This window comes from Pogona vitticeps, chromosome 1 (genome assembly GCF_051106095.1).
Source record: "Pogona vitticeps strain Pit_001003342236 chromosome 1, PviZW2.1, whole genome shotgun sequence".
NCBI classification, from domain to species: domain Eukaryota; kingdom Metazoa; phylum Chordata; class Lepidosauria; order Squamata; family Agamidae; genus Pogona; species Pogona vitticeps.
In genome coordinates, this window is record NC_135783.1 from 212,879,589 (window position 1) to 212,900,185 (window position 20,597).

At 40.8% G+C, this 20,597-nt stretch overlaps 1 long non-coding RNA gene across 1 annotated transcript; it reads left to right on the forward strand.

Annotated features, from left to right (window-relative positions):
* Positions 1–1,940: 1,940 nt before the first annotated feature.
* On the forward strand, positions 1,941–18,008 carry LOC144583169 (uncharacterized). The gene is made up of 3 exons (XR_013536817.1): positions 1,941–2,014; positions 11,625–11,695; positions 13,592–18,008. It is a non-coding gene; the product is annotated as an uncharacterized LOC144583169 (long non-coding RNA).
* The last annotated feature ends 2,589 nt before the right edge of the window (positions 18,009–20,597 follow it).

Here is a 20,597-nt window from a genome sequence, read left to right on the forward strand (position 1 = left end):
AGCGGCAGCAGCGGCAGAAAGCGGCAGGTCAGCCAATGGCAGGGTCGGGGGCAGGGAGTGGCAGGCTCATAGGCCTGCTTTCTCTGTGCATGCACTGACCTGTCAGCTGGATGGTGCATGCACAGTCCTAGTCTCATGCCTTAGGTGGCAGGGCCAAAGACTCAGAGACTCAGGCTTGGGGCTTAGGACTAGAGCCCCAAAACTCGCACTCGGACTTGAGACTCAGTCCTGAAGATTTACCAACATCCCTACCTTCTAGTGGCCATATATTTGTCTGTCTGCACAACTTCTTTTGACCTTTCCTCTTTCTTCTTTCTGGTCTGCTCCATCTCCATCTCTTCCTCTCTTTTAGGGAAGAGCTGTGACTCAGTGGCTTGGACAAGTCCCTGGCAAATGTAGATCATCTTTTGTTGAAAGGTGAGTAAGGCCTCTTAAATATGATATGTTTCTAATGGGAAATACCTTTTAAAAAAGAGAAAAGCTATGTGCGGCATATGTCGCATTCTTTAGTAAAATGTTGTGTGCCGTGGATGTAAAATGAGGAGGCAGATGTTCCAACACTGGGAAAATTGAAGAGTTCTGTGTTCCTCCCTCCTCAAAAAGGATCTGATTAAGGAGAGAGTGTCAGTTGTAACTTGTATTTTTCTCCTGTTGTCAGCTTGTGTCACAACCTTAACATTATTAGATTTTTTTAAAGAAATTAATATTCACATTTAGGTACTTGAGCCGTAATTTCTGTTAGTAAAAGTGACATTTTTAAAAGTTCATTATTTTTTCACACAGAAATCTCTGGATTATTTTTTTAAAAAAATTGATGTTAAATAATAGAACAGAAGTGTCTTCAGGCGAATGGGCACCCCAGTGCTTTGTCATTTTAATACCTGAATTGTTGGCATGAAGGGTATGATAATACCTGGGTCATGTAACGTGAGTGCCTTAAGAATTACAGCCATCACATTCTTTACCTCTCTCAGTAAATTCCTGCAGACCAAGACTCTGAATGGGAAGTCCTTTGGGCTGTGTTTCTTTGGCATTTTGGCTGGCATTTTCTAGGGATGATGCACTACGGACATCTCTTTTAAATTGTGAGGAACCAGAGCTGCACACGGCTAACATACTTACTGACAGAAGAATGCCAGGAAGCCTTTGTAGAATAAAAATAGAAGCATCAATGGAATGAACATGGTAAGAGTGTTTTGTTGCTGGGCTAGTGCCTGAAGCAACCAAACAACTTCTTACCATGCTGCAAAATATAATCTAAATCCATCTCTTTCTTCTTTTGAGCTACAAACCTGGCATGTTAGCAGGCAAGATCCTGTTATGTACGGTAGTTACTCTGGCATAAACTGGATCTAGCACTGGAAATAATTTAACTTAAATGAATTGAAAGTTTCCTCTCCCTCCTTTCGGGTTCTGAAACAAAGATTTCAATCCCAGGGATTGGGACTGCCAGGGCTGATCGGTGGTGATTTTTAACAATTAAAATCTTCCCCCACCCCCTCCTGAGGCTCCTGAAGGCTTCCCCAGGGCAAAAGGAAACTCTATGGAGCCTCACCTGAAAGGTTCAGATAAGATGCTTTCCATTTGTTTAAGTTAAACCTTGTATGGCGCCTAATCCGGTTTATATGGCATAACGTTATGCCAACAGGATTTTGCTCAGCGTATTCTTGTTTACAACAGAAGCTAATGTTACATACTGGGATGTTTGTCATTTTATAAAATCTTTATAAACCAGATTTGTGTCCCTGTGTGTTCTTTGCATTGCCTACATGCTGGGTTAAATGTTTGCATGTAGTAGTTACAGAGCCAGTAGGCATGGGCTTTAGGGATTTTTGGACTACAAATCCCATGATTCTCCATTCTGGGTTTTCTACGTGACATCCAAACAGGCCTCGCTCCATCCAGCTTCCTATTTAGAATGAAAGCTCTCTCAGTGATATAGGAGCTTCCCTTTTGAACAGGAAGCTAGGCCTAGGCAGGGCACAAGGCCTTCCAGCTTTGGCTGTTCTTCCAGGTTTGACAGTTTGTAGATGTCTGTCTGTAAGGTGGAATTGCTAAAAGGAAGAATAATTTGAATTTGTAGTTCAAAAAAAAAAAATCCCCATGCCTACAAGCCATTTGAGTAAGGTGTGGCCTGCATAATAATGTGACACATTATTTTCTTACCATGAAGGGGGTCCGCCAGGGCTATATGCCGGCCCCTACCTTATTTAATCACGACCTCAATGTCATGATTAAGAAGTGCCTGGCATTAGAATTTCATGAACCAAAATTGGCAGAGACAAAGGTTCCTTTGTTGTTATATGCAGACAGCATGGTTCTTATCTTGCGCTCTAAAATAGGCCCAAAATGGCTTTTATGTGTTTTAATGAGCTATTGTAAAGATAATTTGCTAACCATCAATTTTAAGGAAACCAAGATCAAGATTTTTTCTAGATGTGCTCAGGCAAATGTGTAGATCATTGATGGACATTAGAGATGGGCATGACCCACTGGTTTGCTGATCCATGCTGGTTCAACTGACAGATGAACACGTTTTGTGGTTCAGTGCCCTGCTTCCTCCAGCGCTCTCCCCCAGAGGCAGCACCTGGAGGAGGTGGGGCAGGGAAGCTGGGGGGCACTGCTTCCAAGTGGATGTCTGCTGGAGCAGAGGTGCCAAACCGCGAAACACTGTTCAGGTGTTAGCCTTACCAGCACAAACCACCAAACGGGTGTTTCATGCCTATCTCTAATGGACAGCATATTGAGCAGATTAAGATGTTTAAATACCTGGGCATTGTTTTTTCCTCCACTGTTTTTTGGACTGGCTATGGACAGTCGGCAGTGCAGGGACACAGAATATCAGTAAAGTAGTTTATTGTTGTTGTTTTCACACCCAGGGGGCACAGTTCATCCCTACTACATTGCAGGTAGTTAAGGTCAATATTCTATGTGTTGCAATATGGATTCAAGGCTGTTGAAAGTGTGCTCTCAAGCCTGTTGTGCTCCGTCTTTTGGAATGTCTAGGTGTGCTTCATCTGTGGGACTAGGACTAGAGGCTGGCTGCTTTTCTGTAGAGTGCAGAACTTAGACTCTTGCATTTCAATATTGGTTAAAGATTGTGTATGCTGACCCATCTTTAGGTTACCTTTATTTCTTGCAAAAATGTGGTTTTTTAATCAGTTTTTAGTTCAAAGGATTTATAACTAATTTACACTTCCTAGGTTTTTCTATGGATTTTCTCTATTCACAGGATCATCATACTATAAAACCCATTGTAGAACAATGAATCAAACACACGGATTCACGGATTTCCAGCTTGACGCTGCAACGAGACAGCAGCAAGAGGACAGAGCTCCGTCTCCTGGGCTGAATTCTGACCTGTTTGGGACCCCCCCCCCGGGGGGCTAGAACCACCCTGAAGAGGTGGTGAAATGGAGGAGAAGCCTGTTGATCACAGGGGGGGACGGCGGTTATCCACATTTGATCCACAAAACACCCCAATCAACCAGCGGACGGAAACAAGCAGCTGAATAAGTTTGCTTGCAAGTCATCGGCAGCTGGCAAAAGAAGCGATAAACCAGCCAAATTAAACATCGTCGTTAACATTGGGTGAGATGCAAAATCTTAATTATACTACCTTACAACTATCCCTGGATGGAATAATCTCTTTAACAGAAAAAAAGAGGGTCTTTTAGTCCCAACTCTAAATTAAGCAGCGGTGGATCTGGAGAAGGGGAAGAAGACATAAAGAGAAGCAAAGAAAATAAATTGGACATTAATCAAACATTAAATTATACTGCAAGGAAAGAAGTTCTATATTACTTTGGTGTTAAACGTAAGAAATCTTCCTGTAGCGTTCTCCATTTATTAGATCTATTAGATCTTGTTGTATTATGTAATGGTTTATGAATATTCATGTTGCTGAGAGGTGGAGCCAAGAGAGATGCTATAAGAGGCGGAGTCAGAGAGGCATTTTAAGTCACTGTGGTTCTTAACCTTTGTTACTCAGGTGTTTTTGAACTGCAACTCCCAGAAACCTCTGCCAGCAGAGCTGATGGTGAAGGCTTCTGGGAGTTGCAGTCCAAAAACATCTGAGTAACAAAGGTTAAGAACCAGTGAGTTAGAGCAATATAAGAGTCAGGCAGGAGAGAAAAGCCAGACAGAGCAATAGAGGGTGTAGTTTGGGAAATTTAGGCGTGATTAGCTACTGAAGATATCAATGAATCAATCTCTAATCAATAAACCAAAGTTTTATTTTAAAGAACTTGAAGTGTGGACCTGAATCTTTCTGAAGTAATGGTGATTTAGAGATCACCTGGTGGCAGCAGGTGCAAAAGAAGAGAGTGTTTGTCTTTGTGTGCTCTGAGGCCTGAAGGTCAAGCAAAGGGGCACGAGGGTGGACATCACACTTCCTCTTATATTTGTTTTTGCAAACAACCCTCAAAGTAATGTCTATCTACAGTGTTGGCAAATAGCCTAGAAACATGACCTTGAAAAAGCCTAGAAGTCTGATTGGAAACCCTGCTTTGTCTTTCCGGTGTTTTCTTCTTCTGAGAACTGACTAAAACAGACAATTAACTTTGGAAAGTCTAATACAAACATCAAGCGAACGGGACTGTCAAACTACGTCACAGGCGGGATTCAATTAACCCTACAGGTGATCAACTTACTGAGGCAACTATTGATGGAACTGGACTGACTGCTCTAAGTTACTGGACATTTTTTATCTGAAGTGCAAGTGCCTGGCATCCGAGGACATGATATCACAACAAGGGGAATTTTGGGAGGAAGCAAGATCTACCCTACAAGCAATCTTCGAAATAGTGAGATCCCAGAACCAAGACATGCGGTCATTCACGGAACAACTTAGGAAGGATTATATTCAACACGAGACAGAAAATATTGAACCAAGAAATGTGAAGGTGGAGGATGATGTATGCCAATTAGAAGAGGGACTGGAGGAAATTGGAGGGGGGGGCCTCGGGAGAGCCGAGGAGAAACTTGGCTGTGTTGGGTGAAGATAAGGGGGGGAAATCAGCAGCATTAATTAAAAATGAACTGAAGGACCTATTGGAGATGGATCCAGTACATAAAGATCTGTTGGAGATTGGTCAAGTGTACAAAATGCTTTTAGATTACACAAAGGCAGAATATTTAGGGAGACAGAAACAAGAACTGGGAAAATACAAATAAGGGATGGAATTACTTAGAAAAGATGAAAAAGGGGAAAATATTAAGGTGGCCCCAATGCTGAAAGCATGTATATACTTAACTTCTGGAATTGTAAAGGGGCATGTCTTATACATTTAAAAAGAGAATTAAACTGAAATAAGGGATCATTAATTAGGGTAAAGGCATAACATGGTGGTTTTTAAGGTAAATTGATATCGAGATGGGGCAAAACAAATAGTACTTAATGAATATATAGTAGATACAATGTTGATATAGGTAGAAAATGTGGAGATAGAAATGGCTAAACAATTATATTAAGAAAATTGGTATAAAAGCAGTAACATTCATGAACAGTTTAAATGTTTTAAAAATGTATAGATTGTGAAGAGACAACTGAGAAGACACCGAGATGCAAAGAACAAATGATTGTAAGCAACCCATGTAACACAATGTTTAACAAGTATGATTAAATGTAGGTAGACTGAAATATTAATAAAATGTTTATATATATAAAAAACCACACAGATTCACAATACTGTATTCTCTATCAAATGCCCACAGATCTTGTTTGCCAATACAGTTTGGCTTAAATTTTGAGGTTCCTATGTACGTTGAGTATCTGAATAATCCCACTGTCATCAAATATGGGGATGCTTTTTCCAAGGTTAAATTCAACTGTTTCCCTTCAGCAGCATCGAAAGAGTGCTATTGCAGATTGGCCATGTGCTTAGAGACGAAGTAGTCAAATCTTTGGCCCATGCCTTGTTTGAATGGAGCCTCCATGGAGAAGAGCATAAACAGACTTCTCTGTCCTGTTTTGAGGAAATGTCATGGAAGGCCATTCACAGGACATCTGGAGTATTTGTTGGCAGATACGAGCCAAATGATTGCAGAGTCTGTGGCTAAATGTTTGGCTTCCGTTGCAAGATCTCATAAAAAGACTCAATAATTTTAACTGACTGCTTTTTCTTAAACATGTGTATGTTTTAATGGTTATTTTATGATTTTGTTCTTGTTGTGCTATTTTAAATTGAGTATGAGACTGAATAGTATATAGAGAAAATAGAGACAGTATCACAATAATAATACCCTATGTTAATAACAAGTATGTAATGATCAATGAGTAGCATGTTACTTTTTAAACAACAATTTCAAAGCTCTGAATCAGACAGATTTTCTCCTGAAGCAGGAGAGACTGAAAGCAGGCCCAGTCCCGCCCCCCTGCACGTGTTCTGTGTACATGCCATGTCGTGTGAACAGAAGTATTCTTAATATCAAATAAAATAAAAAAACTTGTCAATCCTTCTTTTGAAAAAACATCACTCATCTTGAAAACAAGTGTGACCTTTTATTATTTTTTTCTTTCTTCCTTCCTTCCTTCCTTCCTTCCTTTTCTTTTCTTTTTTTTTAGCCAAAGGTCTTCCGATGTTATGGCATATGTATAATCTACAATTGTAAATAGGCATGTAACTTTTAAAATCCAAAATTAACATGTGCTAGTGACCTGATTTGGGGATGGGGCAGGAGGATGTGTGAGAAAGGGGTGATGTATGTCCTCTTATGTCCAATTGTGCATTTGGGAGAGTGGGAAAGGAATTCTTTTATTATTCAATTCTTTTTTAAAAAAAAAACCCCTCTGGTTTATGAATGTGGGATATTGTGCTGCTGTACCCATGATTCACAAAGCCGGGAAAGGGCCGAATATTACTTAATAAAAGGATGCCCAAGCTTTACATAGCAAGGGTCTGCCTGACTCTTGCCAATATCAATGGCAGGAGTCAAGAGGGTTGACACGATGCCCTCTTGCGCTCATTACCATTCACAAAGTGACACCATACAAGAGAAAATCCTACAAGCTGACTCTTTTTGCCATCATCTAACCACTTCTCACCTAAACACAAAGCCATTGGTGGGGCTGTTAAGCAACAAGGGTGAAAGGAGAACAGCTGGGGTGTATCTATAGTCTCTCTGTACCAAAATATGTTGAAGGTCTGTTTTGGACTTAATGAAGTGGTGAAGCAAAGTTGTGAGCAGGTACTGCATAGCACATGCAGTGGGGAAACTGACCCAGGGCTAGTGCATGCAATCTATGACTTGGCATTCCAGTATGCCACTTACTTTTTTAACAAACAAAAAAGGGAAGTCACCCAGGCTCTTGAGTGAGGTCTGAGAGAAAAGGCAGGGAAGGGGCCTGTTTTGACTCCATGGGCTCCGCTCAGACAAGGCTGCGCGGCCCCTGCAGAACCCCAGCTGAGGTGGTGGTGGTGGAAGGGGGTTACTGCAGTTGCGGCTGTCTCCTTACTTGTGAGTAAAATTACTCATTAAAAAACCCAGGCAATCCTTGCTTTGAGATCATTTCCAGCCACACAGCAACTAAGAGTAATTTCAAAGTTTAAATGAATGAGCTTCTGAATATCTATTCTCTGTTTTTAAAATATCTTTTAAAATATTTTACACCAAAAATAGAAACTATTTTTGATGTCTATCTGGTCAGGAGGGAATTAAACATTCTTCTGGGAGACATTTAATTTTGTCCTGACCGTCAGGGTCAAAATTTCAGCTCCCCCCACCCCTGGCCCAAACTTGCTGGAAGGTTCATGCTGATATCAAAGTCAGAAATGCAGGGGTTTTTTGCCTCTCAAATACAGTGGTGCCTCGCTTAACGGGCGCCCCGTTTAACGACGAATCCGCATAGCGATGATTTTTTTGTGATCGTTTTTGCGATCACATTGCAATGTTTTTAATGGGAAAATATCACTTTGTGATGATTGGTAAGCTGTTTCGCTTACCGATTTTCGCATAGCGATGATTTCCCAACAGCTGATCAGCGGTTCCAAAATGGCCGCCGGGTAAAAAAAATGGCCACCTGCTGTGTTTTCACCCGGATTCCTCGCTTACCGGGCAGCAAAAATGGCAGCCGTATGGAGGATTTTCGCTTAAAGGTGAGTTTTTTGCCCATAGGCAAAAAACTCACCTTTAAGCGAAAGCATTAAACGGGTTTTAATGCATTCCTATGGGCTTTTTTTCGCATAGCGATGAATCCGTATAGCGACGATTTTTGCTGCACAGATTATTGTTGCTATGCGGGGCATCACTGTACCTCTTTTCAACATCTGTATTAGATTCTTGGATGCATGGATTCTTTCCAAATTAAAAAAAGGGGCAGGGACTGATCATTCTCTTTCAAGATAAGCAAGTCTGGTCTTTTCAAGGTATCTGATGTATTTTAAATCTCCAGACAGGAAGTCTTTAATGTTTGCACAAGTGGGCAAACACTTTTCTTTTTCTTTTTAAAAAAGCCATAACTCAAAAACCATTTGCCCAAACATCCCAAAAATTGGAATTGAGCAAGAGCAGATTGCTACCTATGGTGCTGATCCAAGCTCCAGTTTCAAAGTTACATTTTTTTGGTTTGGAGCACCCCTATTTTTTGAGTTGGCTTATGGAATACTGAATTGGGCTGCCACACAGTATCTATTGCTTCACTCTCATGCAGCAATAATAATCATGATAATGATAACAGTAACCCTCAGCATCCTTTCATGCAATGATCCTTTGTATCTAGACATGTCTTTCTATAATTGGAAGCTACCCTTTCATTTCTGGCAAAGACTCCTGATTCAGCAAAGGCTCCGTCTAGAGGAAATGAGAAAGAGGAGGTATGACCAACCCATGCCTTATTCCAATGCAACCACTTTCTGTGCTGGTCTGTAGAATCCCTAGTCCTCTTAAGAGCAGCCTTTCAGTAGGAAAGGGGGCACTGGGAAAAGGAGGAATGAATGAAAATAATCTCTTTCCTCCACCTCTTTCTTGTGGAATACCACTCACGTAGATTCTGGATCAAACCACATAAATAATTGTTAACAATGGGATAGGTGTAATGCTCTGACATGTTAAGTTGTGTTTAATTAAAAAAAAACAGGATAAGGATTAAATAGCTCCATCTCCATGTGGCTCATACTTCAAACAATGCATTTGGCAATGTAAATCTGAATGGAGTGATATTGCAGTTGGGGGCTCCATTTTGTAAGTTTTGAGCAAAGTGCAGCCTGGGAGTACATGCAACCTTTGAGGCTGTTTTTGCCCCAAACCATCCAACCCTTCTTCCCACTAAAATGACTCTCTTCAACAACGCTAAAGCAAATAAACAACAAAACAAAAACAAAACAAGGTTATTGCCAGTCCTGGAAATCTCCTGGAAACTACTTTCTAGACAGATTTGGAGGGGACTGCCATGTTCCTACTTAAAAATGCTCCTTTTCAACAAGTGTAAATGGATTTTGAACTGTGTATGGTCTCAGATTTTTAACTTTGTTTCTGTAGTTTGGTAGTCCAGGCAGTCCCCAAAGGATCCAGAGATAGAAAAGGGATCCTTTGATCCTCCATAATAGTTAACCTGCCCCGATGTATGATAACCTTTCTGATTTCTTTCTTACTCTTCTGTTCTCAAAATAGTTGCTCTCTCTCTCTGTTCCTGCCTCTCTCCCGCTTGCATGTGCTGCAAATGTTCTCCTCCATGAACCGTTCAGCTATTGGTATTATGTCGGGAAGAACAGTCTGCGCAGGGGCAGTCATGCAGCAGTTTCCCCCTTGTTTCTTAATGGCTGAGTGTGCAAGTTTCTCAACAACTGCTTCCCTGACCTGAGGATGATGAGGGATTTGACTATGGGCCAGTGGCACAGGTAGACTCTCCTGCATGATTTCCCCTTTAAGCTGTGTAGGACCAACAGGATTCTGGCTACTGTGCAATAGAGCAATCAATTTTATTATTTTTATTTATTTTTTTAGTCGTATTATTAAGAGATTGGAAGTGAATGTTGCAAGCTGGTCCAGGTTCTGAGGGTATGGGCTCTGTGCAAAAGGAAAATAAATAAATACAGGCACTAACTCACTTGTAACCTAAGTCAACCTTGCATGCTGGGTCAACATGTATTTAAGATTGCATGTATGTGTATTAAGGATTAGCAACTTTAGATACTAGATTATGAAATATATTGGCAACCATGTCATGTGATCTGCATTTTGTTTTTCCTTCTTACTTGGAACCTGATGTGTTATTTTCTCAAGAAAATGTTATATTCTATTATATGGGGTTTTTTGATGGATATTTAAAACTTGCTGGAGCCAAAGGATCCCTTCCAGCTCTGCAGTTCTTCTTCTTCTTGCATTCTTCGGGGTGGGGTGGGCACTGTGGGACTGTGCAGCTTGCCCAAGACCACACAGGCTTTCTCTACTCACAGGAGGCACAATGAGGAAATCAAACTCCCAATTTCTGCTCCTGCAGCCAGATACCTAAATCACTGAGCTATCCAGTCACCCCAAATAAGACCCTGTCCACGTCATCCCATCAGTGTGTGTTGATTATGCATTATTGGAATTCTGTAGACAAATCCTTTTAAACAAGGGCTCTGTAGTTGCTTGCACAACTCTGACCTGGGCTGCAGCCGAAGTTGCCAAAAGATTCATGTGTCCTCGTCAATGTGGAGCCTTCCCAGTTTGAGCTAGAGTGGCAAGGGTGATGGTCAGTGCATCTTTTTTTTGCTGAAGATGAAAAAAAATGGGCAATAGCAGCAGCAGGGAATGAAGCGCTTAAATAAGAAAAGGGAAGGAGGAAAGGCCATGCCCATTTCTAAGAGGCCTTGCTTATGTATTAATTCTGTTTTCAACCCTTTATTTATTTATTTATTTATTTATTTATTTATTTATTTATTTATTTATTTATTTATTTATTTATTTATATGCCGCCTACACTATCCAAAGGTCTCTGGGTGGCTTACAACATTTAAAATACAATAAAATTTAGAACAATTAAAATACAATTAAAATATATATTAAAATTGTCATCGGACCCACATTCAAATATATGTTCAGAAATATCCCCACCACCACAAAAATGTTAGCCATTAGAGATAAGAACCATGTGGCACTTATTTTTTTCTCAGTTTTCTTATTACAGTTTTCTTTTTGCACCATGTGTCATAGTGCCCTTTCTCCACAGAACGCAAGTTGTTACACATGTTCACAGTCTCATTTTGGAGACTGAGTACAATGGATGGCTTTCTGAGCCAACAACAACAAAAACAACCACCTATGCAGTTCAAAATGGCGCCCAATCCAATTCTTTTCTCCTCTCTTATTTACAGATATACTGTACCACAGTTTCAGACTGTGTAGGACTTTCCCCCTGAAATTTGTCTTCTTGCCTCTTCCTCACCATCCCCGTTGGCCAACCTTCCCTCCCTCCTCCCTCCAATACAGCCGTGTCCTTGTTATAGCTGGAAAGGCAGCCCAAAGGGTCATATTTGGGGCAACTGTTGATGATAACATGCATTTTGTTGAAAAACAGTAGCCTCTTTGCCTCTTTCTGAGAAGAGGTGAAAGAAGAGAAGTAAGTATTAATAAAACAAGTTTTAAAAAGGAGGATTTTTCACTAAACCATTTATATGACAATGTTTTTTCTCTCTTCACAGAGCAATGTTTTATGGAGCTGTCTGGATGTTATGTTTGGTGAGACATTCTCTTGACTTCCACCATTACCTGTGTAAGTCTGCTTGAAGGGTAAGGAGGAGAGGGATTTCTCCTGTCTTGCTCCAAGATTATGGAATACGTGCCTCTCAGAGCTATGGTCACGTCTCATTCTCACAGCTTTTAAGAAGGGAGCAAAGGCATATCTCTTCAGTCTGGCCTTTTCAACTATTTTGGTGATTGGTTGTTGTGGGTTTTTCGGGCTCTTTGGCCGTGTTCTGAAGGTTGTTCTTCCTAACATTTCGCCAGGAAGAACAACCTTCAGAACCCATCCAAAGAGCCCGAAAAACCCACAACAAGCATTAGATCCCGGCCGTGAAAGCCTTTGCGAATACATTGTTTTGGTGATTATTTTAATGGCACTGATTACTGTGATGTTAAATTACTTTATTGTGTGGTTTGTTTTTAACTCATTGTGAACTTGCTTTTAATTTTGAAAGAAAGCTTAATTAAAATATAATAGTCTTTAAGGTGCTGCATGTTTTTGTCTTTTTTTATTTTCCCTAATTTGCTTTTAATTTGTTTTTAGACACCCTGAATTCTATATTTTAGTGGGATTAAAGTTTAAGAAGTGAATAAAAAAATAAACATGGCTTCAATCGGAAGAAGCTGGAGTATGGAATGAATGAAACAACTACAAAGAGATGTCTTCCTATTCTAGGAACTTTTAAAAAAAGATTTCAGTATTGTTTTGTGGCTCCTCCAAAGTTATGCTGAATTATTAATCTTCAACCAGCAGTCTAGGATTTAACTGAGTTTCATGTTGCAGTCACCCTTATACTGGACATGTTTTAACCAATGTTGTAGAGACAAAGCTGAAAAGCCAGAAGGATAAAGCTGTATAATTATCTCTTTTCCTTTTTTTTGGCCAATTTAATGGCAAACAGATTTTCTATTTACTTAGCTAGGCTCTTTTCATCTTTTGCACACAGTGGTGTTGTTTTTATCCACAATGGACACCACAGGACTCCATTAAAGTATGTGTCTCAGGAACAGCTGTATCAAAACATCTTAAAATGCCTTTAATACAAATACAGGAGAACTCCATGTTTCAATTATCCAAATAACATTACGGTTTTCCCTCCTTTTCCCTTCCTACATTGACTACTCTGAAGCGGTAAGTTGCCCTGCACTTAGATAAACAATGAAACTAATTGGAATGCCATAAAAAGATTATTGTGCAATAAGAGGATCGGGGAACATTGCCAGCATACTGAGATGAAAAGAAAGCTGTCTGGAAAATAATATCTGTAATGCATACAAACATACATACATTTGGGTGCGCACACACAGACACAGAAACACTTCACTCTAGTTTTACATCCTAAGAAGAAGCCCAGCTGGGATGTTTTATGCTCTCAGGCCTTTTTTTCCCCTCAGTCTACTGGTAGTGTTTATATACTCATGCTTTTACCTAGGGGAAAAAATAATCCTAAATATGATGGAATTTACATATTTTATTTAACCAGACCCTATTCCCAGAGCAGATTCAGAACAAGCTGTTTTTTCCCCAGGTTGTAAGAGCAACAATAGCTATGTCCTTCCTGATCACTAGATTACATAGCCCCTCTCGCAGTTCCCTTTTTGTCCCACCTTACTTCAGAGAAACAATTCATGAAAAGAAAAGTTGATCAGTGAACACTTTTTAAAGAAAAGAGTTCTCAAATGAGATTTACTGTATTTGAGCATAGTGAAGAATCAATTGATTTTCATAATCTGCTCACTGAGTTATAGATCCAACATTATAATTTCAGACAAATATTCACTCTTATTACAAGTTTTCCAATTATCTTTGAACGTCTGTATGTGTACATAACTGGAGTGCTGCATCATGGGAATGCGGTGTGTATAATAGGGTGTCATTCCTGCCTTGCATTCTTTTCTGATGGCTGTTTTTTGTTCTTTGCGACAGTATTAGCCTAGTGGATCAACATGGAGGTGGGCACATAAAATGAAGGCAACTACTGTAGAGGCAGCTGCTTCTCCAACAAAAAAAATGACTGCTTGGCGTTACAGGAGGCGTTTGTTATATTATTGTTGATGCCGTTAAGGGTGAAAAGAATATTTCCATGCTGTTCTTGCTATGTGTTGTCAAGTGGCCTCCAACCTGAATAGGTTTTTAAAGCAAGTGAGGGGTTTATGCAGTAGTTTACTGTAGTCACAGTGGTCTCCTCTGTCCTTGTCTGATATTCTTACCCACTTTACCTCACTAGCTCTCTTGATTGTTTCCACTCTACCTAAACTAAAATGTCGAAATAGGATCTTTCTACACATATTTGTATTATATATGTATTGCAACAGGTCTTGGGGCAGAGTATAACAATAAAAACAAAATTTAAAAAACCCCTCAGTACCTTAAAATTGTCTAAAACTGTATGTATTAAAAACAACAGGAGTAGAGGAGCTCCACAGTTAAAACCATATTCCTTAATCCCCAAAGGCCTTGGTGAAGAATGGTATTTTTACTTGGTGCCAAAATGGAGTTCGTGTGGGTGACAGTCAAGCCTCTAATGGGAGGGCATTCCATACTGAAGTGTTACAGCCACAAGGGCTCTCTCCCCCCCCCCCCCGCCATCTCCACATAACAGATTGTTCTCCATGTGTCATTAAAGGAGCCTCCCCTACCAGGAGATCTTAGTGATTATATACATAGTGAGTGGCAGCCCCTGAGGTAGCCGGGTATTAAGCTGTTCATGGCTTTATAGGTCATCAACACCACCATGAATTCAGACCAGAAGCATATTGGCAGCCAGTGCAATTCTTTGAGAACTGATATTGCATGGGCTCTGAATGATGTTCCTGCTAAGCAGTATAGCTGCTGCATATTGCAGTTGCTGCAGCATCCACGTCATCTTCAAGGGCACGCCTAGGTACAGTGCACTATGGAAGTCTAACAGGGAGTTTACCAGTGCATGAAGTACTGTGGCCAGGTTGTCCCTGTCCAGGAATGATCGCAACTGGTGAGCTAGTTAAAGATGATGCCAAGCATTCCGAACCACCTCCGCCTCAAGTGACAAAGATGGTTAAAGGAGCACCCCTAGGCTACATATCTGCTCCTTCAGAGGGAATATAGCTCCATCAATAAGAGGTCTCCCTAACTCTTGGACATGGGACAACCAAGCCAGGGATTCAGCTTCAGTTTATTAGCCCTCATCCAGCCCCTTGGAACTTCTAAATAGCAATTCAGCACATGCACAGCCCCATCTGACTCAACTGACAGGAAAAAGTAGAGCATCCAACCCCCAAAATTTGAGTGACTGCTCTCAACAGGTTCTATGGATTTTGAACAGCATGGGGAACAGAATGGATCCCTTTAGCACCACACAGGTAGGAGGCTGAAAATGAAACGTCCAGTGCCATTCTCTGGAACTAGTCTCTCAAGTGGGAACAGAACCACTGCAAGACACTTCTCCTATTTTCATGCAATGGAGCCAGCCCAAGATGATGGCATGATCCATGATAAAAAAAAGCCACCTGTCCTTAAACAGACTATATTAAAATATATAAATTAAGTTAATCTATCTCAATTTGAATTAGAGTAGAGGGGGGAAAGAAATGAGAGTTCATTATGGATTGTTAAAATTAGGAAACTTAACTAATCAACTGATTTGGACTTTCATAATACTACTGGTAAAATAAGGAGCAATAGCACTATTTCCCCAAATCTGCCGCTAATGCTCATTGGAAGGTGCTGTGTGCAGACAGTTAAAATGAATGAAAGAGCAGTGGCCACAGTATCCAGAGCAAATGCCCCCTCGTATGAACTGCCCAAATGGGAGATGAAGCCAAGATAGTAATGGAAGGACAGGCCAGATTGACCTCGGCTGCTCTCCTTCCTGTTCTTCAGATCAGAAAAGCAACAGAAGAGTATGTGCTGCAGAATATACAGCACTGGTATTATATGTCACACAGAGAAATGGGCTTTTGGTACATTTATTTGAAAAGACTGGCCTTCACGTGGTTTCATGGATGACCCAGGTGGTCTTATCCCTTAAAAGAGTGTCAGCAAGATGATCACCATTCTTCAAGATGTAGATGGGGCAGAAGAGCAGCCCCCTAAAGGTTTTAGGGTTAAGGCACTTGCTATATACACACGCGACAAAAAGGCTTCATATTTGTCCACAGTGCCCCCTTTTGCTAAACATGTGTCTGTTCTTTCTGAGGGAAGGAAGACATGGCTGTGGGTCTTTAAAGGATATCTGCCGCCATGGAGTATCCCCAGTCCTTCTGAGGGAGGAGGGTGTCCACTTTCTTGACCACTGATGGCTTTTTCAGAAGTAACCATTTCCCCCTATTTCATTCAGGGTTGATGAAAATTCCTTCCCCTCGTTAAGAAGCACTAGACACTCCTGGCCCCATTTTCTTGCAGCCGTCAGTCAAGATGGCCAAGGGCCCAGCTTATGTGTTGTGGTTGTCACAAACCTCAAGCCACCTGTCAGCATTCTTAACAGAGAACAGAGAAAAAATGATCCAAGCAATTGTGACAGGCAGTTGTTTCTGACACGCTGCTCATTTAGATTCTTCCCTAATGGTGTTACCTAAGCCAGACCAAATATGAACAAAGATCCTAGCAAGACATCGGAGTGAGCAGGGGTTTCCTTTTGAGGGGGGTGCCACCCTAGCAATCAAGAATCACCTTACCCACCAGAAGAGTACAAGGGATGGGATTCTGCTAATGCATTTTTAAAAATCATTTACCTCAGGGTTTGCAAACGGATTCAGTTGTCTGTTCAGGAATATACAGAGTTTGGAACTAACTTATTTTTAATTCCCCCCCCCCCCCAGTTATGAAGGCATAACTGTATTAACTTGTAATTTTAACTTAACAGGGTTACCTAGATGCTCGTGTTTTGGGGAAGGCCAAGAACGATTGTCCATAGTTAAAGCTAATGTGACTGCCCACTGTGCCTTTTCTGTGGGGAGTTTGATCTAGTCATTGGAACATATGCCTTAGTTACATATCATATAAACTGCTGTAATGTTTTCTAGGTAGGACTGCTTTTGATACGTTTCTGGAAACTACAGTTTCTTTATGGCCATTTAGGAAATGATGAGATGTGCATTGTTGCAGAGCATTCCCAGAAAAAGGGACTAGTACACCCTGTGACTTGTAGCATTCAAATGCTGGTTTTTAAAAATATGACAGCTAAATGTAACTGTAACAGCCTCCTCATGCGTCACAAAGGGGCTATTACGTCACACTCACTCACACTTAATTCACGCTGCCACCAACCATTCCTTCAAATAATACTTCAGGCCAATGTATGATTTTAAAATAAAAGAACTTGTGTTTATTGTGTACAACAAAATGAATGGTAAATCACTTAAATAAAAATAATAAGGCAATCACTATAATAAAGTAACACTCACACACACTCTCTCACAGACCCTCACTAGATAGCACAGTTCTTACTTCACAATATCTTCAAGCCCTAACCTTCCTAGCATAACCCTATCTGGTCCCTAACCAGCCCTATCTCAAATCCCTATCTCAAATCCCTATCTCGTCCCTATCTCAAATCCCTATCTAAAGCACTCACACCATTCACTCCCCTTATATACACTAGCTCCACCCCTTAAGTCCCACCTTCCATCACGCTATTGGCAGATGACATACAGCTTCAGCAGTGACGGACAGGTGATGTCTACTGGAGTCCTCACAAGATGTTTCAAGTTCCCCATTTTCACAAGAAACTTGAGCCTTACTAAGAGCAGGAACATAGTCCTCCAATTGTCAGAATAATATCCTGTTCAAGGAATTAAATCCAGCATATATGGCTATAATAACCGACAGAAACTTTTAAATGTTAAATAGAGATTTTCTTTCTAAAGGAAGTGGTTGCTTTTTTGTTGTTGTTAAATTGTATATTTTTGTCTCGCTACTGTGGTGTTTGATAACATGCACATTTATTTAAATTTGATCAATTAATTAATTAATTAGTGGTTAAAAGGCAGCTGTTTAAGCAACTAAAATTCTTTAATCATCTAGCAGGCCTATTTGTCACTATTGCAGGTATGCTTGCTGGATAATTGGAACTATTCAGCCAGCTTTCATTTATAAAACACTTTATTACTCAGTGCTTCACTACAGGAACTAACTCGAGAACCCTGTATAAAAAGGATTTATTTTGTCCTGTTCCTTTTTCTCCCCTCTGATGTGACGTATCTCATTCACTTTCAATCTAAACCTGTAAGTGCAATTTAAATGTATTTTATAGCAACTATTTGGACCAATCTTGTGCAGTAATAAAAATGCTTTGTTGGTTACTGCTCCCAAAGGGCTTCTGTCTGAGAACAGTGTGTTATGTACAGCCTGACCCCCTAGTACTTTCTCAGGCAGAACCTGCTCCCTTTCTCTTATAATATCAGGCTAGCATGATTATGCCGTGACTATTTTAAAGGATGTGCATGTGCACGTATATGTGTGTGTGTTTTAATGCTTTCTCCAGAGAAGTGGCATCATTGTATTGAATCTTGAGCTTGGAAAAGTTCATTTTGTGGGCTACCATTTTCTCATTTGGCATGATTACTATCTGGGGGATTCTGGGATTTTGCTATAAAAATTTGTAATCCCAGACTTGTGATCTAAAAGTATTATTGTATTATAATAACTAAGAACTAATAATGAACTTTTCTGACGATTGTGATCAAAAGGTTGCTTGGACCACCATGGAAGCATTCTGTGGTTTGTCTTGGCTTGTTTAGCAGCTGAATAGGTGTTTGGCGCTTTTCAGCCCTGCCTCCACTGGCAGGCAACCACTCAGAGGCAGCACCCAGAGGAGGCAGGGCAGGGAATCCAGGGCACTTTCTATGAGTGGGAACCCATTGGCAGTGTAGGGTCTGGGAAGTGCTGAACACCTGTGCATGCTAGTCTCATCCCCAGCATTGACATCTCCTCCACCCAGAAACCCCTGTAGATAGGGTGGATTTGATTTAAATCAAGTTGATTTAAATCATGATTTAAATCACGAGTCATTAAGACTCGTGCCAGCCCTCCACACTTGTGGCTGTGTTTAAAAACATTTTTCATTTAAAATCACGCAAATCATGATTTTTTAAAATGTAAAGACTTGTTCTTGCTGGTAGTTATAATCTTTAATATTTGCAACCAGATGAAGATTTGATATGTAGAATAATAACCTGTCAAATAAGTAAAACACCTACAGTATATCACAGAAGTGAGTACAACCCTCACATTTCATAAATATTTTAGTATATCTTTTCATGTGACAACAAGAAATGACATTTGTCTACAATGTAAAGCAGTGAGTATACAGCTTGTATAACAGTGTAAATGTGCTGTCCCCTCAAAATAACGCAACACACAGCCATTAATGTCTAAACCTTTGGCAACAAAAGTGAGTACAATCTTAAGTGACAATGTCCAAATTGGGCCCAAGTAGCTGTTTTTCCCTCCCTGGTGTCATGAGACCCGTTAGTGTCACAAGTCTCAGGTGTGAAGAGGGAGCAGGTGTTATCATTCTCACTCTCTCAGACTGTTCACTGGAAGTTCCACATGGCACCTCATGGTCATGAACTATATGAGGATCTGAAAAAATGAATTATTGCTCTACATAAAGATGGCCTAGGCTATAAGAAGATGGCCAAAACTTGAAGCTGCAGCACTGTGGACCGTACAGCGGTTTAACAGGACAGGTTCCACTCAGAACAGGCCTTGCCATGGTCAACCAAAGAAGCTGAGTGCCCGTGCTCAGCGTCATATCCAGAGGTTGGCTTTGGGAAATAGACGTATGAGTGCTGCTAGCATTGCTGCAGAGGTGAAGAGGTGGGGGTGGGGTCACCCTGTCAGTGCTCAGACCATGCACCACACACTGCATCAAATTGGTCTCCAGGGCTGTAGTCCCAGAAGGAAGCCACTTCGAAAGATGATGCACAAGAAAGCCCGCATACAGTTTGCTGCAGAGTAGCAGACTAAGGACATGGATTTCTGGAAACATGTCCTGTGGTCTGATGAGACCAACACAAACTTATTTGGTTCAGATGGTGTCAAGCGTGTGTGGCAGCAACCAGGTGAGGAGTACAAAGACAAGTGTGTTGTGGCTAGAGGCAAGCATTTTGGTGGGAGTGAGTCTGGGGCTGCATGAGTGCTGCCGGCACTGGGGAGCTGCAGTTCATTGAGGGAACCATGAATACCAACATGCACTGTGACATACACTGAAGCAGAGCATGATCCCCTCCCTTCGGAGACTGAGCTGCAGGGCAGTATCCCAACATGATAACGACCACAAACAAACTTCCAAAATGACCACTGTCTTGCTAAAGAAGATGAGGGTAAAGGGGATGGACTGGCCAAGCATGTCTCCAGACCTAAACCCTATTGAGCATCTGTGGAGCACCCTGAAATGGAAGGTGGAGGTGCGCAAGGTCTCTAACATCCACCAGCTCTGTGATGTCGTCATGAGGAGTGGAAGAGGACTCCATTGGCAACCTGTGAAGCTCTGGTGAACTCTATGCCCAAGAGGGTTAAGGCAGTGCTGGAAAATAATTGTGGCCATACAAAATATTGACACTTTGTGCCCAATTTGGGCATTGTCACTTAAGGGTGTATTGACTTTTGTTGTCAGTGCTTTAGACATTAATGGCTGTGTGTTGCGTAATTTGGAGGGGACAGCACATTTACACTGTTATACAAGCTGTATACTCACTGCTTTACATTGTAGCCAAGTGTCATTTCTTCAGTGTTGTCATATGAAAAGATATAATAAAATATTTATGATATGTGTGGGGGTGATATACTGTATATCAGAACAGATTTTAATTTAATAGATTAATCTTTCATATTTGGATAACTACTTATGTTGTTTTATTTAATATTATATAGCATAACAATAACATTTTATAGCATAAATATCCCTGTATTTGCTTAAACATCAATGTGTTCGTTGTTTGTACATGGA